Consider the following 27319-nt stretch of genomic DNA (forward strand, 5'->3'; position numbering starts at 1 on the left):
GCAAGCTACTGCTAGCGGTATCCTTCAAAGTGGGGAGGAACTGGGCCAGCACAGAATATAGTAGATCCTGAGTGAACCATGCTGCTGCTACATAAGGCCAAGGGGCCCAGTCCAGGCCTCTTTGCTGCATCAGCCTGGGAGATGACAGAGGGAACATTTCTCCCTGCCAGTTCTACTATGGCTGCCTGAGTCATGGTTGCGGTGGTGGCTACCAGGGCTGACCAAGGGTTTAAATTTAAACCAATTTTGAGTTTTGGTGGCATCACTAATCACCGTGAACAAAAAAGCATGTATGAATCCAGTATACAGTGGTACCTCAGGTTACAGATGCTTCAGGTTATAGATGCTTTAGGTTACAGACTCCTCTAACCCAGAAACAAATACCTTGGGTTAAGAACTTTGCTTCAGGATGAGAACAGAAATTGTGCGGCGGCCGCACGTTGGCAGTGGGAGACCCCATTAGCTAAAGTGGTACCTCAGGTTAAGAACAGTTTCAGGTTAAGAATGGACCTCCAGAACGAATTAAGTTCTTAACCTGAGGTACCACTGTATTTCCTTTTCCACCAAAGGGGGGGAGACACGTGTGTGTGTGTGTGTGTGTGTGTGTGTGTGTGTGTGTGTGTGTGTTTGTATGTGTGTTCACATATATATGTGTATGTGATAAATCTGTGAAAGCTTTTAGAGGACTTCAGGGATTTAGAACAATTTCCTAGAGTTGCCAAACTGTTATAGGCAATGTTTATGTATATGAAAACTTATTTATCTCAGTTATGGCTGTCCAGTGCCCACTGAGATATATTTGGCAGTTATAGATGGCCTGATGGAGAAATGCAAAACCCAGAAATTGCCAAGAGAAGCCATCTTCTGTCAATATGTTATCAACATCTGAACGAAAGGCATAGCTCTGGGGGCCGGCCAAGCAATGTTCAGCCACATGACTACGTCTCCTATTAGAATAAGAGAAAGTTCAGCAATAAAAAACAGAAGTGCAAAAATTGGCCTGCTGATTTCAATTTGAAACTTCGTATAAATATAAACTTTGCAGTCCTCATGAGTCCCTCAAGTAGCTACTACATTCAGCTGGTGGTAAGAAGGTCCAGGAAAAGTCTTGTTTGTACTATGCAGTGGAAAACATCATTTTTAAAATCTAATTTTAGGCAGGGAGAGGGCTTTGAATTGAACTTCAATCTCTACCTAAGCAAACCCTCTCCTGGCTTGAAAGTGCTGGAAAAATATGATGATATATTCACAATGTATATACTTACTTTTGGTCAAATATAGTTAAGTATCATTTCCATATGGCATTGCTGGAAACTGTGATGCTGTAATACAGTTTAACTGCCTTTGGATACAGTTTGGATACAGTTCTGACTAGATTGCAAATTTGTTCTTCATTGGAAGCAATTGCTGAAATGAGCCCTGGGCTTCACTGATGAGTCCACCTTATTAATTTGTTATTTATTTGTTTGCTTTCCATTGGAAGCAATCCCTGAAATGAACACTAGGATTCAGGCTGCATATGTGTAATACATTTAAAGCAAGAAACAAGTGAGCGCAACCCCCTGACCTATCTGGTGGGATTTTATCTCACAGGCAATATATGTATATGATGCTTTGATCAGTTAAATAGTGTTAAATGTACAGTTTTATTATTATTATTTTTTTAAAAAAATCAGTTCTGTTCACATTTAAAAGTAAGCCTATCTAATTCAAACTTTCTGAAGCAAAACAAGAACCGAATGACAGCCACCCTTCGAAATTCACCCGCCTCTGAATTTTGCAATGTCATTCTCCAGCCAAGCAATGTGTACAAAAATGCATATACTGAGGTAAAGTGTGCATGTATTTGCAAAAATAATTTACAAAAACACATCATATCAGGGAAAATCATTTTTTGGGGGGGAATGTGGTTTTCTAAGGCAAAACTGTGTGCAAAAATATATATGTTAAGAGAAATTTGCACTGAAATTATGGTGAATTTTCATGAGGAAATATGTAGAGGTGGGGGGGGAATAGATAACTGAGCTTAAGGCTGCAAAAATCCAAGGCTGGGAGAAACTGAAAGTATCAGATTTGGCCTAGCCTACCAGGCAATGGTGCTGGATCAAAGGGAGCACTGGCTGCCATGTTAAGAGACATCCATGACGAGGAATGAAATGTCAAATGTGGTTGCATGAGAGGGTAGCGCTCTGGACATTGCCTGTGATAGCAGTGGGATGAGCGAGCGTCTCTCTGCCCTTCCCCCATCTACACCTTGGGCGGGGGGGGGGGGAGAGTTATATTTAGAAGCCACTCTGCCTGAGCACAAAGCCCCTATTCAGAACTTGAAAACAAACTCTTAGAAACACACTGTAAAGATTACTGCTTTCCCAAGAAGTGGTGCCACACCATTCCATAAGCATTTTCTTTCCGTTTAAAAGCTCTTTGGAGGCCTAGTGCCTTCCCTCCCCATTGGTGTGTGGGAAGGTGCTTGCAACAGTCCTGGGAGAGTGAAGAATTAATCATTCTAGGTGGTGGGAAGGAGGGATCTGACTTCTAGAGGTAGTATGGGAAAAAGTACTCCCAGTTGTTGGTTGTACAGTGGTACCTTGGTTTCAGAACGATTTGGTTTACAAACACTGCAAAACCGGAAATAGTGTATTGGTTTGAGGACTTTACCTCAGTCTAAGAATGGAATCCAAATGGTGGAAGGACACTGGTGGCGGGAGGCCTCACTAGGGAAAGTGCGCCTCGGTTTAAGAACAGTTTCAGTTTAAGAACGGGCTTCCGGAATGGATTAAGTTCATAAACCGAGGTATATCATACATTAAAATAAACAGTTGAAAGTTTCATCATTAAGTGTCTGTTATTACTGGAAGCCTGAGGGCTACATACATAGCTCAGTTGGTAGAGCATGAGGCAATCTCAGGTTCTTAGGTTCAAGCCCCACATTGGGCATAAGATTCCTGCATTGCAGGGGGTTGGACTAGATGGCCCTTGTGGTCCCTTCCAACCATAGTTCTGTGATTCTAGGACACTCTTTGATTCTCTACTACAGCACATTGGAGCAGATGTCTCTGCTTTCTTGAAAAAAAATTTAAAGCAGTAAACAGAATAGCCCATAACATGGTTATCTTCTGCACATTACAAGGCAGTAAGATATAGCATGACTGGCTGTGGTTCTATTTGAGCGCCAACACAGACCTGAGACTACAAGCTATCCTTTCTTCCTCCTCATCCCTTAGGCACTACTGACATTCCAGCAATAATGAAGGAAGATCCCGGTGTGCCATTGATTATGCTTTGTGAATTGTACTTTCTATGCTCTACGTACGGTTCAGGTAAGCGTTAATTAATGTCTTCGTAGTTGACAGGCAGAGTAGGCTTTGCCTTGTAGATAAGGAAGCAGGCATTTATTGCTAAAGGTCAGTTACTGGAGATCATGGTAGCTTCCCACTAGGGATGAGGAGAAATTTGTCACACATGCTCACGTGAGCCTAACTAAATTGCTCTTACTGAAACAATGGAACACAGTTATCCTTCAAAGTCCACGCTTCTCCTAATTTCGCAGCACTGTTCTCCAACCAGAAAACGTGCATAAAAGTGTTTACATTAGGGGAAGCAAAACAAAAAAAACATGTAAAAGCGTATTAGGGAGCATTACTTGCAAAAATGTGTTTATTAGGCAAAATTGCAAACGAAATATATCAGGAGGAATGTGCACTAAAATGCTGAAGAATGTTCACAAGGGCTTGTTTTTGTTTTCAAAAAACAAACAAATAAACCACACTGGTGCTGAAATGTGGTTAACAGACAACTGGAAAAAAATCAGGAAGTTAGACAAACCAAAATTGACAAATTTGTCCATTTCTGTCACCATTAATTTCCTCCAACTATCTCCACATTCAGAAAACTTTTCCACAGAGATTCAAAACAAGTTGTCATAAACAGCACAACTGTCAGAAAATATAAATATGTTTGATGTGAATTCTATTTAAAACTCCTAATAGACTTCCAGAATGGAAAGGTGAAAAGAAAGTGTCATTCTGGGAAAAGGAAGAAAAGGGCCGATTTGTATAAGCCATGCTAATAAATATTCTCGGGATAGCCTGGATGAGATCCAGCTTGAAGTAAGATGTTTCTATTTGGTTTTGGTTCAGGCCAGTAAATGTTTAGACATCAATTTGGCTCACCTGAACCAGTTTTATTCCAGCTCACATGGGCAAAATAAAATATCTTTTTACATTTTGGGTTGCCAACCAAGTAATCTCATTCCACCCAGTTGCCAGATGTGCATGCACGTGTGTGTGTAAAAAGGCCAGAATTTGGTTGCCAGATTTTTTTTGAGAAATGCTGGAATGTTTGGGGTAAAAGTCAGCATCAGCATTTTCACAGTACACATGCTTGTACTTTGTGACCTCCACAGGCAGACTTGAGAAGCTAGGTTGTTGAAACAGTGAAAATTCACTTGCGCCATTTTGTAGCCTGCTATATGAGAGACTTCCTGCCAACCTAGCAGTTCAAAAGCACGTCAAAGTGCAAGTAGATGAATAGGTACCGCTCCGGCGGGAAGGTAAACGGCGTTTCCGTGCGCTGCTCTGGTTCGCCAGAGGCGGCTTAGTCATGCTGGCCACATGACCCGGAAGCTGTTCGCCGGCTCCCTCGGCCAATAAAGCGAGATGAGTGCCGCAACCCCAGAGTCGGTCATGACTGGACCTAATGGTCAGGGGTCCCCTTTACCTTTACCTTATATGAGAGACTGGCTAAATAAATGTGTTGGTTGCATTCCTCTGCAGAGCACCTTCTGCTATAGCAGAGAGAAGGAACCTTAAGACTGCAACTGTTAGACTGCAGCTCCCCTTATCCCTGACTGTTGACCATATTGGCTGGGATGGATAGTAAATGGACGTCAACAACATCTGGAAGATCACAGGTTGCCCATCCCTGATCTACAGCTAACCACCATTCACAGTGTGATAATTAGACAGCGGCAGCTGTGGAATCTTTCTTTCTAGCTACTTCACCCTCACACTAGGACCACAACTCACTATACCTACCAGAGCTGCCCACATGCACAAGCAGAAAGCTTTTGTTGTTGGTGCTGCTCCTGCTGGACTCCATCTCTCTCCACAAAGGCAAAAGCTATAGAAGCTACTGGTTTCATGTCCTTCAGATTCATTCTGTTTGTGGCTGGTGAATGTTGCTGCAGGCATGCTTTCAGTCCCAGACTGGAATGCTGTTTTCTTTTTTATATATATGTATTAATTCATGCAAATATTTCATAAATTATCATAAAATAAGCCAAAATATGTATTCAACAGAACATAAAATGCCATTTAAAAAGCAAGACAAAATAAATATTAAAATTACTAAGCAAGGACATTTTAAACCACCATGTAAGCCTGTCATGATACTCTTTGAAATTCTGTGTGTGGATTTTTGGTAGGGGTCTGGACAGCTTGTAGGTAACACCAGTTCTTTGTGCAAGAACTCCAGCTCATTCACTTTGGTTTTTATCCTATTTGGAGAACGTTGCTAAAGCTGCAACATGACAGGCACCACCACCCTGTCAAGGAACCTGAAGCTTTAGCCGACTCAGAATTACTGGAAATGCTCTGCCTATAATAAGAGGGTATATAGGCAGTGCACGGTTCTGCAATTACAAACTGTAGCAATTACTGCAAATGCAGCTAAACCAGGCAACCAGTTTAGAGGGACAAAATACAAAGCCAAAGTGTCTCAAGGGACTCTGAGCTGCCTTTCTTTTAGAGCTCGCTTCCCCAGACACTAACATGCCTCTCTCCTTCTACTTACTCTTTAAAAAAGCCCCCCCAAACCCCTTAACAAGCACACATTTCTGGGTTTTCTCTTTTTCTGGGTGTCTTTCTTTTGGGGGTGGGGGAGGGAGGAACATTTTCATTTTATTTCATTTAAGAAATCTATTAGAAATAAGATAGTTTATTAAATAGTAAATACAAATAAATACAGTCATCCCATGGTAGCTTTTAGCATTTAACACAATATGGAAGCTAATACCAAAAAAAAGTTTTCATGAAAGTTCATCCACATTTTAACATGCAATACTCCTAACATACAATTTTGCCAAATAAACACATCAGGTGGAAAAACAAAAGCATTGCAAATTATTGCATATCATTACAGAATGATTGGGAGGAAAGCCTAAAGGAAAGCCTAAGCCTGTGTGGTCACAAAACATCACAAGACACTGTCCAGGAGTAGGGAACGTAATCCTTGGACGAGTTTCAATTCTATATAGCCACATCCAAGAGTTTAAGTGGTGATGACCTTTAATTCAATGTAGGAATTCTCATCGGGACAATCAGAGAAGGAACAGGATGACCCCTTCCACCTATGCTTTTATACAAAACAAAATTAGCCCTGGATGAGTTCCGTATGTTATACAAGTAGAAAAATCTCTTGGGCAAACAAAAAGGAAGGGGAAGTGTTAGGCAAGATGGTCCCCATGCAGTGCAGGGATGGAGGACATGTGGCCTGCTGGCTGTTGCTGGACAACAACTCCCCTCATCTCTGGCCATCAATTATGCTGATGGGGGGCTGATTGGAGTTGGAATCCAACAGAATCTGAAGGTTCCCCATCCCTGATTTAGTGACTTAATTAAGTTTAGTCCTGATGTTCAGATTGAAAAGACAACAATCCAAAATAGTTCCAATAATACTCTTTAAGTAAAGAGTATATATACTTACAGTGGTACCTCGGGTTACAGACGTTTCAGGTTACAGACTCCACTAACCCAGAAATAGGACAGTGGTACCTTGGGTTAAGAACTTTATTCATTCCGGAGGTCCATTCTTAACCTGAAACCGTTCTTAACCTGAGGTATTATTTCTGGGTTAGCAGAGTCTGTAACCTGAAGCGTCTATAACCTGAAGCGTCTGTAACCTGAGGTACCATTGTACCTCGGGTTAAGAACTTTGCTTCAGGATGAGAACAGAAATCGCGCAGTGGCAGCAGGAGGCCCCAATAGCTAAAGTGGTACCTCAAGTTAAGAATGGTTTCAGGTTGAGAACAGACCTCCAGATTGAATTATGTTCTTAACCCAAGGTACCACTGTATTACCATTTATATCCCCAGAGAACAAGCCCATCTTTGGGGGGGGGGGGAATCCCTGTGAATAAGTTATGAGGTTCAAAACTTACTGGGAACTTTGCATAACTACTGCTTTACACCATTTTGGACTTGTCTTTTTAAAATTGTATGTTTCTCTATTGTTGCTATCATTCTACATTACTTTATGATATATACATCTGTATACTGCTTATTGACATCTATTCCCATCTTTACTCATCAGACAAGGGATGAAATGAACCCTTTGTGAGGTTAGTTTGCAGCTGAAAATATGACTCTCTAGCCATCTGGTCATTTATGAAAAATATTCCCAGCTTGCCCTTCACCCAAGGGTCTGGGGGTGGAAATACACAAGCAACAAAATCAAACTGACAACATAAACTAACACAATAGAAAAGTAAACAAAACACAGTAAAAGAAGGCCCTGCAATAAAACTGCTAGTCAGTAAAACCACAAAAAGCAGCAACAAATGGGAAGTTTCATTTCCCAATGCACTGATTAAGAAAGGCAGGAGAAGCAATAAACAAGCCCTCCCACCTAATCTCCACAAAACTTCTTCCCCCTTAATGTCCTTCCCCATTTATTCAGCTTCACTTTCCCTCCTGCTAGTTTTTAGTTCTGCATAGGCAGGACCAGCTGTGTCCTGGCTCCAGTGAACTTTTCAGAGAGATGCAGTAGCTCTCAGTGATATAAGCCGAAGACTGTTGGACCTTATGTAGAAGACGAGTCAATGTAAGTATGGATAGTGCAGTTAAGGCATCCATTTCCCCAAAGTAAATCAGACGGGCAGAGAGAAAACAATGGGTTATATCCAAGAAATGTCCACCACTGAAGCTAATGTACCAGGAGTTAGTCATATCCATTCATGTCAGTGGGTTTCCTCTGAGCATGGCTATGGTTAAAACTCAATGGTTGGTGTTCAGCTATTTTTTGCTCACAGTTGACCCATTAATGAAGGTAACTAAGTTAAGCCATTTAATTCCAGTATGTCTACTCTGAGTAAAACATAGTTGAATATTACTCAATATTCTTTCCCCCCTGGATATTCTGAAGGATGATATATGCCACAAAGTAAGGACACGTCTTTCTGCCTTTGTTAGATGCCTTGTGACATATTAAACACAAACCTACCTCGTGACTTTCAGTACTGGTTTGGGAAGCTCACAGACTGAGATCATAGAATCATAGAGTTGGAAAAGACCACAAGGGCCATCGAGTCCAACCCCCTGCCAAGCAGGAAACACCATCAGAGCACTCCTGACATATGGTTGTCAAGCCTCTGCTTAAAGACCTCCAAAGAAGGAGACTCCACCACACCCCTTGGCAGCAAATTCCACTGTCGAACAGCTCTTACTGTCAGGAAGTTCTTCCTAATGTTTAGGTGGAATCTTCTTTCTTGTAGTTTGGATCCATTGCTCTGTGTCCGCTTCTCTGGAGCAGCAGAAAACAACCTTTCTTCCTCCTCTGTGTGACATCCTTTTATATATTTGAACATGGCTATCATATCACCCCTTAACCTCCTCTTCTCCAGGCTAAACAGATGCCCAGTGGTAATATTCCCAGATCCAGGTGCTGGTTCTTACCTTTACCACTTAGCAGTTGTCTGACACCTCTCCCAATGACAACCTGCATGTGCTTTAAGATTGGTGCAGGAGGCTTTCCTTTGCCCACACCTTGGGTAGGAGAGCTTTGTTTGGTGAAGGTGTGGAATAAAGTCTCCACTGTCTCTTCCGGGTTGGCGCCATCGCCGAATGGCGGACTCCCTCCGAGCTCCGGAGGGAGCCTGCTCCGTAGGGGCTGGGTCCTGCCGCGCCGGCGACGCGGGGACCCTTAAAAACCATGGGCGCTAAAACCCATGGACATGGTGACTCGGCTGGCACCTTTTGAGCCCCCCCCCGACCCGCGAAGGAGCCTTTTTAAAGGCTGCGGAACGGGTGACAGGGGGGGGGTGCTTTGAGTCCTCCGCTTCCCCTGCCGAGCGAAGCCGCATGCCATTCGACAGAGAGCGCTGACTTCTTCCATTGGAAATTTGGACTTAAAAGCATAACCCGTGAGTAATCGGAACTTGGATTAAAAAAGGCGAGAAATTTTTTAAAGAATTCGGAACGAGCGGGGGAGGTATAAAAAGGAAGTCAGCCCCCCCCCCCTGTTGTAGAGGAGCTAAAGTAAAGGACTTAACATCTAAGATTGAGCGCAACCTTATTTTGATAAAGTTATGAAATTTCGCGATGGAAAATTATAAGATTGAGCTGGAGGAGAAAAGTGGAATTTATTCAAAAAGCAACCCCCCCCCCCCCGGAACCTGGGAGCGTCTTAGTGAGAGCGCCGGGAGAAGACAAGGAGAGGTTTTGACAGCTGTCAAAGAGCTGTCAAAGCAGAAGAACAATAATGAGAACTATGTTACGAGGACTTTGCCGGTTATATTTGCTACAAATTGGATACAAAATGTTTAAAACAAGGAATAATAAAGTTACTTTGACTGGTGGACGTGATCTGGAAGGGAACTGAGTTATTATAATCCACCTAGAGGAGCCGAGGGACATTACAAGTTGTTGGCATCGAATTTGACAGAACTTTTTATCTCCTGGGAAACTGCAGAAATGGAACATTATTTTGACTACAGAGGTTTACACACTAAAGTAGACAATAGACTTATCTATTGAAAATGGAAGGGACTTGGCATCATGTTTCGTTCCTGAATAACAGAGCCTCTGCAGCGGAATTTAGAAGCTTTTGGAATTAGAACATTTGTGCAGGAAAACAGGAAAAGAAAGAGGAGAGAGACCAACAAGAACAACAAGAATAATAAGAATTGGACAAAGTTGGAAGTGGGAACATTTGGGAAATCCAGATTTGAAAGGTTTAAGAAATAAAATTGGAGTTTTACTCCCAAGTATATAAAAATCTGGATGGAAAAAATGGGCCTTTTTGAGATAGACTCCTTCCAAGATTGGACATTTAAAATTAAAGAAGACTGGTAAAGGACTATGGCTTAAATAAATGTGGGAACTCCAGGAAGACATCAGATGTTGATCAATACGGGAAACGCAACCAGGAAAAGGGGGAGGGATTTGGAATCCAAAGGCTGTAAAATCAAAATCATATTTTATTTTATTATATTTTAATCTATTATGTATATTAAAGGGGGGAACGCGCGGAAGGGAATAGGTCGATCTTAGGAGATGGGAAAATATTTTTAAATTGGGCTAATGATAATAAGGTTAAAATTTGGGATAATAAATTGCTGAATTTATTTGTAAGAATTGGAATACAAGAGGGGGAGGGGAGGGGAAGTCCTGGAAAGATGTTATGGAAAATAAGATCTTAAATTTGGATGTTTTGTTTTTTTTATATTGTTATAATTGGAAATTCTTAATAAATATTATTTAAAAAAAAAATTAAAAAAAAATAAAGTCTCCACTGTCATGGTACCCCATCTGTGGAATGGCCTCCTTTTACAAGCACAACAGTTGCCAACATTGCTTTCATTTTGGCACCAAGTTGTGATGCTTTCCTGTCCCCTCAGGCCGTGTTTTAATTGTACTCCGTGAGCAAATGTTTCAGCTTTCTCCTCAGTTTGTACTTCGACCAATCTTTGTATTGATTTGGTTGTCATAGCTTCACCACCACCCCTTTTTTGTACCATGGAATTGGTATCCAAAAGGGAAAGGCTATCATTGTTTTAGAAAAATGAATGAATGACATACAGGCCTCAACTGAAGCCACGTCGGTGTGCTGCTCTTTATTACAGATAAAAGGACATGAATGCCATAGTAAAAAAAAAAAGAATGTGTGATGACTGGTACAATGTTGAAATTTCAAGGGTGGGGAACCTCAGGCCTGGGGGCTGAATGCAACTCCCCAGGCCCATCCCTCTGACCCTCAGGACCCCACCCAGGTCATGTCCCTCTCCAGGCCCTGCTCCACACCCTCAAGTGCTTTTGCCAGCTGGAATGTGTCACAGAAGTATAATAATGACTAGAGGGATAATGGTGAAGTGAATGTGGATGTGTAGAATTATCTGGCTTTTGTATGGCAAAAATGTAGCTCCTCTACGAAGGTATGATTCACATCCATTACTTTGTCCACTTCTGCCTCTAGCCCACCTCAGATATGTGTGTTGGCTATTTGCAGTATGGTAGCGCTGCAGAGAGCTTGCTGGGGAGACCATGCATTAAAAAGAAAGGGACTCAAAAATAACTTAAACAAGGTTTTAATTACAAAAACAAAAACTCCTTATACACTAAATACATTAACAACAAACCAGACCCAACCACCAACCCATCCCCCAGGGTAATGGGAGAGCTAGGTGCTGCTCCTTATATACTACATGCAAATGCTGACACACCTTAATCAATGCAACTCAGCAGCACCTGCTATGTTTCACAGCTGTAAAGCTGGGTCTCGTTATCTTGCTCTGGCCCTTGCTCTGGCCCCTTAAAGACATACACATTAGGTGGAACAATGATGAACCTTTACATTTAAAGAAACCATTCAACATTTCCCCTGCGGTTCATCATTGTGGAACAAAAACATAAAGCATACTTTGTACATGTTTTTCATGTGTAACCTTTGGAAGTGCTTTTGTAAAAATGTCCGCAATTTGATTATCACCTGGGACATATTCAAATACAATCATTTCGTCAGCAATTAATTTCTTTACAAACTCCAAACGTAATCTTAAGACTCTGGTGCGCTGCATATTGGTTTCTGAACATAGGATAGCAAGTCCACTCTGGGAATCAAGGTAAACTTTTACTGGTAGTGTTACTTGCATCTGTAGGTCTGTGAATACTTGCAGATACCATTCTACATCACGAGTGGCCTGAACGCATGCACATAATTCACTCTCTGTTGTAGAGAGACAAATAATGGTTTGTGTCTGGGACTTCCATTCAAACGGACAACCATTATAACAAAACACCATACCAGACACACCCCTGCAATTATCTTGTTCCACTGCATGAGATGCATCGCAGAAAATTTCAAAACCTTTGTCAATACTTGACGTAAACTGCAACCTATAATGTTTGGTATGTTTAAGGTACATTACCACTCTCTTAAGAGCAGAAAAACATTGTGTAGTAGGCTTTTCCACAAATTTTGCCAGAAAGTGAAAAGCATAAGTTATATCTGGTCTTGAGATTCTTTGAATGAAATTTAGCTTGCCTATAGCAGAACGATACAAAGTTTTGTTAGGAAATGGCTTATCTTCACCTGTAAAGGTGAAACCACACACCATAGGCGTTTCCTTCCCATTTGCATTTTCTAAACGTAGCATTTCAACAAGGTCATCAATTTTTGCAGTTTGATGAACCAGAAAAGATCCATTTTTGCCTTTCTCAATTTGCATGGATAAGTAATTTTTAGCTATGCCTAATTCCACCACATCAAATTTCTTCTGTAACTGTGATACTACCTGTTCATATTCCTGTTTAGTTTTTGTAGAAATTAACACGTCATCTACATACACACATATTTTTGTCACAGAGTTTGCCCTTTCCTTTATAAATACACAATTGTCTGCCTTTCCTTGTGAAAAACCAATATCCAGCAATTCTTTTGCTAAAGTTTGGTGCCAATTCCTTCCACTTTGGTGCAGACCATAAAGGGATTTATTTAATTTGCATACCAAACCTTCAGCAGCGTCTATGCCTTCAGGAACACGCATAAAAATTTGTTCTTTTAAATCTGCAAACAAATATGCAGTTTTTATATCTAGGTGATAAACAGAATGTCCACGTTGTGATGCATCTTTTAACAAAAGCTTAACTGTTTCATATTTTACACTTGGCGAATAACACAAATCATAATCTTCGCCTGGAATTTGTTGAAAACCCTTAGCAACTAATCTTGCTTTGTACCTTACAACTTCATTTTTGTCATTCATTTTAACTCTATAAACCCATTTTGAATCAATAAGTCTCATATCTGGGGTTTGTGGTACAAGAGACCAAGTGTTATGCTCTTTTAAAGAAGCTATCTCAGAGTTCATAGCTTTATACCAATTTGCAGCTTGGTGTTTAGGTAAATTCTGAACGTCACTGTAGCTTTTTGGCTCAAAAACCACCTTATTGGCATACACAGTATTAAAATGTTCATCTGCAAATCGTTGTGGCTTCTGCCTCTTTCTATCTGAACGTCTCAGTCCAGAAGGAGAGTCAGACTCCTCAGACTTAATGGGACTAAGTGAATCACTAGTTTCAGGTTGTAAATCATCATTGTCAGATTGAAGAGATGCCTGTAGGCTAAGCTCACGGTCAGAAAACTCAAGAGAATCTAACCTCCCCTCGGGTGCCTGTGACTTTAAATCATCAAACAAATTATCAGATTCAACAGGCTTTTTGTCTTTTTCCATTAATTCAGAAGCACCATTTCCTGCTGCTGCTGCTTCTTCCTCTTCTTCCTCAGTATTATCTATACCCTCAGTATTATCTATACCATCAGTATCTTGGAAAACAGCAACTCCATTCCAATTTACAGTTTGTATCATGCTTCTGGTAATATGAAATTTGCCAGTTGCTGGTATGTAAATTCTGTACGCCCCCTGCTGGTAGCCCATTAATTTACCCTGGACACTACGCTCACCCAATTTCTGCTTAGCGGGATAATGCATAATTACATCTGAACCCCAAATGCGTAGGTATTTCAGATTAGGGCGTTTTTTAAACAGCTTCTCATAGGGGGTGACATCTAAACCAGAATGATAACTGCGATTTCTGACATAACAAAACGCATTAAGCGCTTCAGCCCAAAAGTCTTTGGGCAGATTAGCATCGTGCAGATATGTTTTAACCCCTGCCTGCAGGTCACGCTGCACAACTTCAACAAGCCCATTTTGCCAGGGACTTCGGGGGCAAGATAACTCATGAGTAGTCCCCTGCGCTTCCAGGAATTTCTCAAAATCCTCAGAAACAAATTCCCCGCCCCGGTCAGAAAACAGGTTCTTAATTGGTTTGTTAAAGTGCGTTTTTACCCAGTTGCAAAAAACTTTGTACTTCTCAAATGCTTGGGACTTGTCAGCTATTGCATAAGTCCAACAATATCTACTATACTGGTCTATGAGGGTAAGCCAGTACTTAGAACCTCCTAATGATGGTGGGAGTGGCCCAACTAAATCACAATGTACACGCTCAAATGGCTCAGTTACTTTCCTATCTGAGCACCTACCCTTGCGTGCAACCTTAATCTTATTCTTGCAACAGGATAAACATTGCATAAAGAATTTACATGGCTTTAAGTTGAGGCCATTAACAATATTCTTCGTCCTAATTACATCAGCAAAATTCAAGTGTCCCAGAATTCTGTGCGCCTCGTGGAGACACCCGGAATGAGGCCTTGCATTCCTCAACCCCTGGCTTGACTGTGCTGCTCTGCAATTTATAGGCAATTGGGAGTAGGTGCGAAAATACAGTCTATATAAACCATCAGAGTCCCGGGCATACAATAGACGTTTGTTCCCCTCAAAAAACTCACACATTGAATTTAAGAAACGCACACTTATGCCTTGACGAGCAAAACACCTTACTGATAATAAGTTGTCCACTGATGGGCAGTAAATGCAGTTCGCTATTGTAATGTTTAAAGAGTCAAGTTTAACAGTACCTCTGCCAAGTGACTGCAAGACTTGTGAATTGGCTAAATGTACATTACCAATTTCCTCTTCGAAAGAAATAAACAAGCTTCGATTGTTGCAAACGTGGTGAGAAGCTCCTGAGTCCACAATAAAAGAATTCCACTTGGCACCTTTAATTCTTTTATGATCTGTAGTCCGAGCGTGAAAAGCTCGCGGCTCGTTTCTGTCTTTACGGTGCGATGTTGGCTGCTGAGATGACACCCGTGACTGACGAGCAGAAACAGGCTTGGGAGTACTTTGCTTTCTTTTGGCTCTGCAGTCCTTTGCAAAATGTCCTTGCTTATTGCAGAACCAACAACGCTTTGCAGCTTTAAATGCAGTCGCATCACCACAAGTTTGCATATGGCGTTCCTCATTACTTCTGGAAATAGGAGTGCTTATGGCACAAGCCTCCCTTCTATCCAACTCGCCCATTAATCTTGCCGTTACCCCTTCCACAGTTAATTGTGCTGGTGGGACGGCAGATATCTGGCTAGCTACACCATCAAAGTCCTCATTAAGGGAACAAAGAATGATAAAAACATACTGAATATCAGGTATGTCCATGTCCCTTCGAATTAATTTGCCGCGTATTGCCTCCAGACGTCTCAAGTGTGCTGCCAAATCACCACCAGGCTGCAACTTCGTCTGGTACAGCTGCTTGAAAAACGTCAATGCAGACGCTGACTCTTTTCTAACATGCACTGCTGCAAGACTGTCCCACATTTCTTTGGCAGTTTTCTTATTCCTTATATAGACTACTTGCTGGTCGCTGACTGCCAAATTAATTATCGCCCTGGCTTTTGCATCTCCTTTGGACCAAGCATTAGTTACAGGGTCAGGAGGGTCTTCAGTTACATAGGTCCATACTTCCCTAGAGGTCAAAAGCGCCTCCACCCGAAAGGACCATAAACTATAGTTCTCATCTGTTAGCTGTGGGAAGACCAGAGACTTCTCAGCTTCAGGAACCCGGTCAACCATTCTGGAAATCTTCCAGACCCACAAAAACTACACTAACAGGAGAAGGAGTTTTCAAACCTTTCTCAGAGTCCAAAAATATGCAGTCATCCACTCAGCAGCTGGGCCCATAACCAAAGATGTTGGCTGTTTGCAGTATGGTAGCGCTGCAGAGAGCTTGCTGGGGAGACCATGCATTAAAAAGAAAGGGACTCAAAAATAACTTAAACAAGGTTTTAATTACAAAAACAAAAACTCCTTATACACTAAATACATTAACAACAAACCAGACCCAACCACCAACCCATCCCCCAGGGTAATGGGAGAGCTAGGTGCTGCTCCTTATATACTACATGCAAATGCTGACACACCTTAATCAATGCAACTCAGCAGCACCTGCTATGTTTCACAGCTGTAAAGCTGGGTCTCGTTATCTTGCTCTGGCCCTTGCTCTGGCCCCTTAAAGACATACACATTAGGTGGAACAATGATGAACCTTTACATTTAAAGAAACCATTCAACAATGTGATCCCCCAAAGGTTATCCACAAAGTAATGGGACCCTCTGGTTAAAAACAGTTTCCTACCCCTGTTTTATTTGAACCTTACTTGGTAATATTCAAGCAAAGAAGAAGACAATTTTCATCGAGTGGGGCTTCTAGATAAATAGGACTGAAACATAAAATGTCAGTTTGTTTAAATAATGTTCTTTAAATCTATCATTCTGACTATTTTTATTCTTAAATGCCAACCTCTCATAAGCTTTAATCCACAAAATGACTTAGGTCTATAGGACCTTGCAATGAAAGTTGCACTTTGATCTTATTCTTATCCACCACCATGTGTGAAACAAGCAGAAGGCGGCACTGTCTCAGCTTTTTAATGTAAACCCAGCATTCACATCTCTTCCTCCAAATGGCTTGGGCACTCACTCCTGTAGCAAAATGATCAACAAGAGAGGAGCCGGCTGCATAATAGCATCACTGAAGCCTAACTGGTTTGGATTTTCAGGAATCTTGTAGCTGTCAAAGGCTTACATGCTTCTTGTTTCAAAGCCACAGAGAACAGTTCCCAGTGCAGCAACAGAAAAGTGGAAAATCAATAATGCCAGAGCTGTTGTTGGTCCGGATTGTCAACTGCCCAGCCAGGAGGCTCTTTATTTATAGAAAAGCCTTTGAAGAGACCACTGCAGTTTAGTGTGGTAATAACAAGTTACAGCAAATTCAGAGAGTGGTAGAGTGTAACACAGCCATGCATTACGCCCCATTCTAAATTATCTTTGAGGGAAAGCCTGTAATTTAGGGAGATTTGAATGGCAGAACCTGGGTCATTGTAACAGATACTTTCTCAGTTATTTTTATGGACAGGCAAAACGCAAAATTCCAGACTGAAGAAGTCAGACTGGGCCTTCTTCATACAGTCCTTCTCAGCTGTGACCCCTTGTAAAATCAAATCTCCCCTAACCAAGTATTTGCCATGCAGTATGCTCAAAATCTGACCATAAATTTCGAGAGATGAATTATGAAATCTTCTCTTTCAGCAAGTGTGTGTGTGTGTGTGCACATGTGTGCGTGCATGCATAAAGGGGTGTTTTACAAAGCACCGTGTGTGAGTGTTCTCCAGACTTTTCTCATGTGCTTCTCAGGAAGAGGGGTTTCTGTGTCCAGAATGTTTATTAGAAGAAGGCAGAATCAAAATGATGCAAAAAGAAAAGTACATGGATGTAAAAGTCGAAAAGTATATTAAAAATTCGTAACTCAGAACAGGGGGAAAAAACATTTTACTACATCTGACACTTAAATTTGAGAAGCAGTGGATTACACCAATTACAAAATTAAACTTAGTTATCACACTGAGCTGCTATTTATATGACTAAACCTCTCTCAGCTCTAATGTTGCTAGTCCTTTATACTGTGGTGATGCTAAGTTTGATGTGTGCTTTTGCAAGAACCATCTAGGTGCAGTTTTCACCTTGCCCTGCATCTAACTATGAACAATACGGTTTGCCAAATGAATAAGGCAATCAGTTAGGGCACCTCCAGACTGTCAGTGTTTTAGGGAAGTGAATCAATCACCTACCAGAACTTTAACTTTATGCATTCAAAGTAAATTGGTACACTTTGTCACCCTAGCACACAAATCTACATTTTTAAAAAATGACTTTTTATGATTTGAAAAGTGAAGGGCAAAAGCATTAAAAAGTGTCAGATGAATGAAAACTAGAAGGAAGAGGTGTAAACACTCCACAAGCAAATCAGGATTTTGTTGACATCTGTCTGTCTTGAGAGACAATGGAATGCTCCTCTGGGGGTGAAGTCAAACCTGTGGTAGCAGCACTGAAGTTACCTCTCCAGGGCTCAAGCCTGGGCAATGTGTATGGAGGACCTGGGCTGCCCAGATGACAAGATCCTGCCCATGGCCTCACTGATATGGTCCAAAGGAAAGCAGAACAATATGTTTGGCACCAGCTTAGCCATAGGACTTGCCAGAAGGAAGCATACATGGTGCCATCCAACCATCTTACTCCTCAGCCTTTTCTTCTCCAGAAGATATCCTGCAAGACAACAGAGATTTCGGATCAGGGTTTTCCTTTTCTTAGATGGGCTACCTTTCCAGGTTGATGTGCCCCATCTGCCCCTCTCTTTCCTCTACCTAACGTGCAGTAACCACCCCCTTGGTCAATGGACCCACTATTGGTCTTATCCGCTCAACCTGCCGGAGCCTTTCTTTGCATACAGGGGAAGTCCCTAATTCACCAGTGGCTTGAAACCCATCAGCTACCCTCACCTGGTTTAGCAGACCAGTCAAAGCTGTTTCCCAAGGTGTGACTGCTGTCGCACGCTGACAGCTTCTAGAAGTCATGGGTGAGAACTGAGTGCAGGGTGGGGACCAAAGGTGGATAAACTACCCCAGAAAGAGCACGACACTTACCCCACCAAAGGTACTACCCATCCCCTGGCACCTTATACACCCCATATTGCTCAATAAATATGGAGGGCTCCTTGGGGTTGTTGAGGGTGAAATCCAAGCCCCTGATATGCCAGGACAGAGGGAATTGGGTAAGGCAAAGATACCCCTAAGGGCTAAAGCAACTGTATCCTGAAATGCGGGGAACCTTTGGCCCTTCAGATCCTGCTAAACTATAATTTCCATCAGTCCAAGCAAGCATGACCAATGATAAGGGAAGGTGAAAGATATATATATATATATAGAGAGAGAGAGAGAGAGAGAAAAGTTGGAGCAAAAAGATGGAGCTTATATTTCTTTCTAGTGTAGCTGATAGAACACCTTGTTACATTTGCCTTCTGCATTCAATTCAAGAGAAAAGTTGTTTGAAATGGATCTATCCCAGGCAACAACCCGATGAACTCAGGCTAAGGCTGCAGTCCTTATGTATTGTTACATGGGATGAAATTGCATTCAGTTCAGTGGGATTTTTTCCCGAGCAACATTTAAAGGATCCAGTTGCTAGTGAATACAGTTACAAACTGTAGAAAATGGACAGTGCAACAATGGGACAAGGATGGGAAGAGAAAGAGGCAACAGGATGCAATTAAGCCACAGATCTTGCCATTGTGGGCGGTTGTAGTCAATAATGAAGTGCAACATGAATTATGCACTCCAAACTGAACACAAGGGTCTCTAGGTCAGTCGTATACTACAACCTATAATGAAGAGGTCCACTGGCTTTTGCAAATGCTTAAATCTTTTCCAGCAATAAACCCTAAATTAATACTCTCACTGTCATGAGGTAATGTGGTTTCAAAGCGATGTTTTACAGGATGAATGTTCCAGTGAACATCTAGCGTAAGTTACAGGCCACTGGAAATGCATTCCCATTGGCAGAAATTCAGGTGGAGATCTTTGTAATAAAATAAAAAAAATCTATAGTACATTTTGCCTCAATGGTGCGTTAAAATTTTCACTCAAATAGTTCCACTGGCCCTCCTAATCTAAATAACTTAAGGTTGTACTAACAAAATTATTTAAGGCTCTGCAAGGGAAACATTTTCTTTTCCTCCTTCATTTCATTTTCCATGCATTAGAAAACAATTGGTTTGTTCCAAATCCCAGGATTTTTCCATTATTCTCATTCAGTTTCATTCCCATCCATTTCTGTCGTAGATGCCCAGGTAATCTTGTGCCGCCCTTAATTCTTATGTTTTATCCCATCCCAATTTTTATGTTTCTATCCCATTAACATAACCTTTCTCAGGCATTATACTACCACTTGAAGGAAGAAGTCTTAAAGGAGATGTATGTACTGTCTCGTCAAGTTCTGAGAAAGCTTTTTAAACCAGCCTGAATTTAAGCCAAGCAAACAAACAAACAAAACCCCACAAAGGCTATTATGGATCTAGTTTGCTGAGCAATACCCTTAACTGACTGTTTCTTTCACAGTCCATTTCTGTGGGTGGTCACAAGGGAAGCAGGCAGTGTCAACTCCAAAAGAGAGCATGCAGGACCTTGGACAGTTCCAAGGGGGCTGGCAAAAGCTCCTATGAGATACATTGTCTCTGCAGGGACCTAAGGCAACTGAAGCCTTGTATAGTCTGGCCAGGCATGAAATGTGGTAGACTCTGACTCCCTGCAATGGCGGTCTGGTTGTTTAAAGGCCATTCATCTTATTTTGTAGCCTTGGGTTCCAGAGGAAAGTTACTTCCTGAGCGAGAGATGATGATGGTAGAGATGTATCCTCCAGCTGGGGGAGCCCAGGATAAAGAACAGGAAGTTCTCCCTCCAAGGAAGAATCCTGAACCTTGTCCTAATCTGAGTCCTCTGCTTTTGTTGAGGTTCAAAAGACCTGCTGCCAGACTCCTTGGAGTTCAACATGCAAATGTTCAATTCCACTTCATGGAAGAAGTGTGGTGAGATTTTAAGATGAAAAGATTTCTTCTTGGATGCCTCGGGCATCATTTGCATGTGGAACACCCGAGGCATCTATGAGAAAGCCTGTGTATTCATGTACAGAACCTTTGGATCAGAGCTTGAGTCTTTGCTATTATTATTATTATCCCCAACAGAATATTTTAAAAAACCCCATAAAACATCAAAAACTTCCCTAAACAGGGCTGCTATGACCTTTCTTCGTTGCCTTCAATAATGGGGATAGGTTCAGGTGCAGAGAGAAAATACACCTTAGTGATCAAGCAGGAATATAAAGCAACAAGCAGTCTTTAAGGTATCCTGGACCCAAGAATTGAACTTGGTGTGTTAGTTCGTCACCACCAAAATTCCAGCTGTAGCATTTTGCATTGGCTGTAGCTTCTGGGTGAGACCTAGGGCCCCCAAAAAGAACACATTGCAGCAATCTCAAGTCTTGAGATTACTGGTGCATGAATCACCATGGCCAGGCTATGCCTTTCCAAGAATGGCCGCAGTTGGAATACCAGTCTTCTGGGCACAAGAACCATTCAGCCACAACATTTCCATATTCCTAAGGTTAAAGCTCAGTTTACTGGCCCTCAGCCAATCAACTACTGCACCTAGTCCTAGAAGAATGGTCCAGTCCATAGTCTCTCCTGATTCAGATGTTACAGAGAAAAAGAACTGGGCATCATCAGCATACTCATGTCACCTTACCCCCAAACCCTTAATGCCCACTCCCAACAGCTTCATGTAGATTATACATAATATTAGGAACAGAATGGTAACCCACAGATAGAATCAGAACCACAGTAAAGCAGTGCCCCAGTGTCCATCCCACAGAGCCAGTCCAGAAGGATACCATGACTAGCAGTATCAAAAGCCACTGAAAAGCAGAGTCCAGCTTCTCCAGAGAAGCAGAGTCCAGCTTCTCCAGACTTGCTCTTAATATAGGTCATCCATCAGGGTGAATAAGGCTGACTCAATCCCAAACCTGTGCCAGAACCAATACCGAATTGGATTGCATTCTGCAATTTCACTATTCAATATTGTTGAATGCACAAGTCATCTGTGAGATACTCCCTAGGCTGTGGAGGAGCCACGTCTATCTTGACTACGTCCTCAGGCAATTTTGCATGTAACTGTTATTTGGGCTTCTGCAGAATTAACAAATGGCTTGAACATCCTATGGCTACATTAACTGATTAATTACAAATGTACATGTCTGCCCTGAAGCAAAATGCTATTACAAAACTGGAGAAACGCACCATATCGGTCATGCAACAAGCTATTCACACATCTTTTCTTGGTGCTCTGCAGCAGAATATAAAAAGTCATTCTAAATTTATTCAGAAACAAACCATTGGCTCATCTGCAATAGGGCTAATGTTTTGTATATACTTGTTCATCTCAATTTACTTGCATTTGGTCTCTTGCAAGCATCTGTTTCAAAATGCCAATTAACCTGCAAAAAAAAAAAAAATTACAAGGAGATTTGATGGAGACCACCACCTTAACAAATCCCAGATCATCTTAACTTCTCATATTTGTTATTAATATTATGTTAGGAAACCTCTGGGTTGCAAAGGGGACTGCTTCATAGCATTTTAGTTCATCACAGGAAAAGTTAATTGGGAAGTTTTCACATGCTTTAAGTGCTAGAGCATTCCTGATATCCATAGCTTTCCACAATGATAAATAGGGCAGATGTACCTGAATTTCCTTGTAAGTCAACTTGTCTTCTTGTAATCTGCAATTTTAGAAATTCTAACAGTGGTTAAGAACATAAAAGTTGTCTTGGATTATGCCAGAGACCCATCTGGTCCAGCATGTCGCTCTCACATTGGCCAATCGGTTTTGACATTGGCCTTTGGGGAATGTGCAAACAGGAGCTGACAGTTGTGATTCCTAGCAACTGCTATTCAGAGGCATACTGCCTCCAGTGGTGGAGGTAAACTATAACCATCCTGGCTAGAAGCTGCTAATAGCTTTATCCTCCATGAATCTGTCTAATCCTCTTTAAAAGTCCAAGCTGTTCAGAAAGATTTGGTTTCCATCTTTCTGACACCGGTGTTTTCCTTCTCTCCTGCCCTCATCCCCACTCCATACACACAACACAATGCCAGCAGTGGCTTACACACACCCCCATAAGCCATTCAATGGGTCACCATCTCTTCAAAGCCAAGATTAAGAGCTTGTTTTACAAACATACTCCTCAATTACATACAAGTAGCAATGGAAAATCTTAAACAGATCTGTCCCTATTAAGCTAAGAACATTCCAGACACTTCGTTGAGTCAAAGCTATAAAGTGAGAGTTAATTCTCCAGCAAGACCAGCTATTTTGTAACAACTTCATTACTCATCTGGCAGCTTCTCAGTTCAATCTAATCATGAACAGAATTTGGAGGTCAGGGTTTCAGAAGTGCCAGTGTCTGTCTCCTCTATTTGGAAATCTTTAAAGCCCGAAGGTTATTTCCAGAAGAAACAAAAAAGCAAAGTTGTTTTTTTTAAAAAAAAAGATTTACCTAATATTAGCCCTACGATTCTTTAAAAAACAAACATGTTATTACAGCACACACAATCCCCTTCCTTTTAAACAGACTCTTAAGGAAAACTGGATACTTATTCATTATTTGCAATTGAATCAATTGAAAGCTGTTTCAGAATATAGGCTGAAGCTGGCTGTTACAGATGTCAGACAATGGACATCTGGCAAGTCTGCACAGATATAATATTGCAAAGACGTCTGGCAACAGTACAATGACTGCGGTCATAGCAGCTACAATTCAAGGCCAACCATTTGAAGGGGGCTGTTTGGTGTATGTCTATATTACAAATAGCTAAAAATATACATCTCATGAGCCCCGCAAGGTATGTGAAGAGGAAGTAACGTGAGATATTAAAGTAGCACACACTTGCTTTGTTCCCAAATCCCACATCCCTCTTTTTAGCACTGGCCGAAATAAATATTAATTTCCATCAACACTTTCAAAAGCAAATGCTGATTATCCTATTTTGCTTCATAACATTTCATCCAAGACTTCAGAATGAGCAGGGTTGTTTGAAAATCACACAAAAGGGCCAAAATTAGAGTGCATGTCAATAAATCTAATCCTCAAAAAATAATTTCCTGATTTAAGGAACACTTAATGCCCAGAAAGTCATTTCTTTGGAAAGGCAAAGGTTTTCTTTGGATTGATTTAATGAGGACTACTGGGGTTTTTTTGTGGGGGGAGAAACATATCACAACTTTTTTACTGGGATATGCATAACAGTGTCATTTGTCTTAGCCAGACAAATAAAACTTTGTTATTGTTCATTCTTTTAACAGATTTCTAGAAATAATTCATCCCTACCCTTTAAAAGTAAAAAAGGTTCTTCACTGAAGAGGGACTACAGTTCTACTTGACTCTGCAGGATCCTGGAAAACACAGTAATATTACTATTCAACAGCCTGCCAATATTTTATTAAGATATAAAGGCCACCAGGCATTGAACAAAGATGCTATAAGTGAATCTTAACACAGTCATACAAACACACACACACACCACACATCACATCACATCACATCACATCACATCACATCACATCACATCACATCACATCACATCACATCACATCACATCCAAAATATCTCACAGTATAGTATACAGCTTATAGTTTAAAACAAATAATATTCATTTAGCTACTTTGCCCGAAGAAGTTTCCAGTTAAGCATCTAATTTAAAAAATGCTACTGGCATCCACTGTCTTGAAAGTGAAGTCAAACAACCGGAGAACCACAGCACCTGCTGTGGCTGTAGAAAGCAGTACGGTGGTACCTTGGCTGTCAAACTTAATACGTTCCGGGAGTTCATTCAACTCCCGGAACAATTCGAAAACCAAGGTGCGGCTTCCGATTAGCTGCAGGAACTTCCTGCACTCAATCGGAAGCTGCAGAAGCTGTGTCAGATGTTCAGCTTCCAAAAAACGTTTGCAAACTGGAACACTTATTTCCGGGTTTGCTGCATTCAGGAGCCAATTTGTTCAGGAACCAAGCCATTTGACAACCAAGGTACCACTGTAATTCGTAACTGCTGCCTCCCGTGTTGTTTTTGCTGCATTTGCAGCACCAAAGTGATTTCTCTAGGGTGCAAAACTGAGCAATGTGAGCAGTCTGGGATACCCAGACAACAAGACCCCTATTAAGTAGTGGGTGGACATAGCAAACAACACAGAGATTTCTCCAAGTAGTTCTTTATAAGTAAGCTGGAACTGAACTGAACAGCAAGCAGCTCAGCCGGCCTGCTTTTATAGGCAGTCAGCTGTCAATATTGTAACAACAACCATCCAGGGTTTTCCGCCTAAATTAACTGACGTGGACCTGAGTGAAAACTACCATATATACACGATACCCTGGTGGCCAGGGTGAGAACTTCAATACATAACAGCCCCCCTCTGGACCTTGCTGATGTGCTCCAAAGGAAAGCAGAGCAAGACATTTGGCACCAGCTCAGCTGCAGGAGTTGCCAGAAGGAGGCGTATCTTAGGGATCCCACTCTATATTTGTGGAGGGTTCACTCCTTAGCCTTTTCCTCTCTGAAAGATGTCACGGAAGGCAGTGGGTATGGATTTTTCCTTTAGGATTACTCCTGAAGGCTTTCTCAAGAGGTCAGTGCAGGTTTAGGATCAGAGTTTCCTTTCTCCTAGATGAGCTACCTTTCCAGGTTGATGAGCCATCTGCCCCTCACCTCCCTCTACAGCACTTGCAGAAACCACCTTCTTGACCACTGAATACACTACTGGTCTTGTCCGCTCAATCCACCAGAGCCCACCTTCATTAGGAAAGCCCCTAACTCACCAAGCCCCTAACTCACCAGTTAGGGAAGCCCCTAACTCACCAAGGGTTTGAGGCCCATCGGCTACCATCACTTGATTTAGGCAGCCAGTCAAAGACATTTCCTGGGGTGAGGCTGCTGTCACATGCTGACACCTGTGGCTCATAGAAGCTGTCAGCAAATTTAAAAAGCCAACACAATAAAGCAATAAAATGAGCTGAAAGCAATCCATATACAGAAGTGCTGGGTGCTGAGAGCTACAAGTCCTGTTAGCAGATGCCTTGTGCTAGAATTCCCACTTGCACAATAGGGGTTCCTCCACCCTTTTCTCCCTCTGCAGCCTGAGATTGGCTGGGGGTGTGTGTGGTAGAACCCTTGAAATACATGCAGGGGAAGAAGAGAGCAGTTGTTCTGTTCTGCCTGGCAAGCCAAAATACTTGCCCTCATGGAACAATGGCCTTAGCGCAATTGTAATTTGAAAGGACACATACACACCCTCCTGGGACAAATGAAGCTTTTGCAGGATAATTTTTGTCATGGGAATGAAAGGATTACCCCCTCTTCCTGCATTCCATCTTGGTTATTGTCCTTCCACCCCCTTGCATTTTATTTACTCCAAATAAAAGAGCGACAAAATGTAATTACACATTTCACATGCTGGGGGTTGTTAGGTGGCCCACAACAAACTACTGCTCCCAGGATTCTTCAGGAGAAGCCATGAAGCTTAGCGTGAGGGAGAAAGGACCCTTGGACGGTTAAGTTCTGTCAAATTTGACTATGGGGTGTGGTGCTCATCTCTACTTTCAGGCCAAGGGAGCTGGCGTCTGTCCACAGACAGCTTTTCCAGGTGATGTGGCTAGCATGACTAAACTGCTTCTGGGGCAACGGGACACCCTAACAAGTACCAGAGTGCACAGAAACGCGGTTTAGAGAGGAGTGCTTTAATTGGACAGAGTGGATATGCCCTAGGTAGTGGCAGTCTTTGTGTGGTAGAAAAGGGGATGCTCCTTACAGAGCACCATTCCTTTCAGGTATTACACATGCAAGAAAGGCCTTGACTTAAGACAGAATAAGTGCTTGTCTAAAGATGACTGCAGCTGGTGTAGCTTTAAATTCTCCTCAGACAATATCCTGCCAAGCACAGTGTTTGGAATCATTCATCTTTCCCACAGTGCCCCTGGGCCACCTTCATTCGGGCTTAGTAACAGTTTTATTTCTTATTTTCCCTTCCATCCCTTGTGCAGTATGTATTGAAAGCCCTGCAGTCTGCTCCTTGTTTTACAGTACATCCTTCCTGCTGATCTGTTCTGGGCACCTTTAGAGCAGGCCAAATCTTTTCAGTTTTTGCCTCAGGCCAAATTCAGGCACACTTCAAAAGGACCTGTCAGGAAAAACAGCTAGTAGTCCATTCCTGGTACCTACAATCTAATCTTTGCAGAGGAGAAGAGGCTGTTGCTACGTTTTCCTTCAAATTCCTTAGCTATAATCCCTGGGAAGCTCTCTGTATAGTATAACACAACTGACAATGTCCCCACTGAAACCTGTTGAAGATTTTGCAGATTAAGCCAACCCTTAATCTCCAGACATCTGTAATCAGAGATGCAATGACCTCTTGGAGGGAGGGAACACCTTTTTTGGAGGGCAGGGAACACCTTTTTTAAATAGGCCGAACTGCAGCAGCAATTTGCCTTCTGATAAGACGTGAAAAGGTTTCATTTGTTCTTCACTAGCCGTTTTCCGATGCACATACGCACATAGGTCCTCCAACGGGATAGGAAATGCAAGCACAGGTCTTTTTGCGCAGGATCTGCGTGACCTCCAGCACACTGTTAAGCACACCCCTTGGGTAAGTTTAAAGTGACTCATTAAGTTGACAACAATACAAAAGAAGTTTCCTTCAGGTTTGGCCTGGTGTCAGAAGGAGTTCACGAAACAGCAGCTGTCTTTTGCAGAAAACCCCTCAGAAAGATCAGC

The sequence above is a fragment of the Podarcis erhardii genome (genome assembly GCF_964252035.2).
Source record: "Podarcis erhardii genome assembly, chromosome: 3".
NCBI lineage: Eukaryota > Metazoa > Chordata > Lepidosauria > Squamata > Lacertidae > Podarcis > Podarcis erhardii.